The following is an 804-nucleotide window of genomic DNA, read 5'->3' as shown; positions in this document are numbered from 1 at the left end:
CCACACTATGCTGGACGGGTGGAAGGACAGACGGATGCATGGGAAGTTAGGAGGTTGTCAGAGGTGCTGATGCAGCAGGGAAAAGGGGCTCCAGGGGATCCTGAGCGCTGGAAAGAACCTCTCACGTCGGCCAGTTCCAGCTACCTGCCACAGAGGGGAGGAAAGCCGTCTCATATTTAGGAATAAAAGAGAGCCGAGGGGTGGGGAACCGATGGAAAACCAATTTAAAAGACCGCTATCTTCAGGACAACAAGTTACAGAAATTGACCTTTATTTATTGTACTAAAGTCTGTTTAACTTTTGATACAAAGTAAGGTTTTAGTACAGAAAATCCCAGTCTGTCAGAACAGTACCTGTGCACACTGTACCATCACAGTCCCGCTCGGGCCGCGACCCGGAGGAACAGCCCCACGGGCACCGAGGAGGGCCTCAGCCCGCCGTCCGTCTTGGTTGTCTGAGCTAGAAGAAGGCGCGTACCTGTGAGACCAAGGGCAGCACTGAGGACTGACACGTGTCTCTTTTGAACAACTGTGCAAGAAAATAGATCCCTTTTTTAAAAATGTCAGTTTGGCTAAACTACAATCTAGTGTCTAGAATTACAAAGAATAAAATGAAATAAAAGATTTCTTGCTAGTAAAATGAAATGTTAGGAACAGTATTAAAATATAGGTCCTACCCCAGTGACGCTTACACGGAGCCCAGTACAGTACCTATTATTAACAGGACGCACAGTTTAAGGAGGAACCACATCAAATCTTTAGCCAGAGACATCCAGCGTCAGAAGTGCAAAAAAAAAAAAAAAAA

This window comes from Callorhinus ursinus, unplaced genomic scaffold (genome assembly GCF_003265705.2).
Source record: "Callorhinus ursinus isolate GAN/ISIS: 27379988/994484 unplaced genomic scaffold, GSC_fseal_2.0 scaffold31, whole genome shotgun sequence".
In the NCBI taxonomy this organism is placed as follows: Eukaryota; Metazoa; Chordata; class Mammalia; order Carnivora; family Otariidae; genus Callorhinus; species Callorhinus ursinus.
This window is presented reverse-complemented; position numbering follows the sequence as displayed.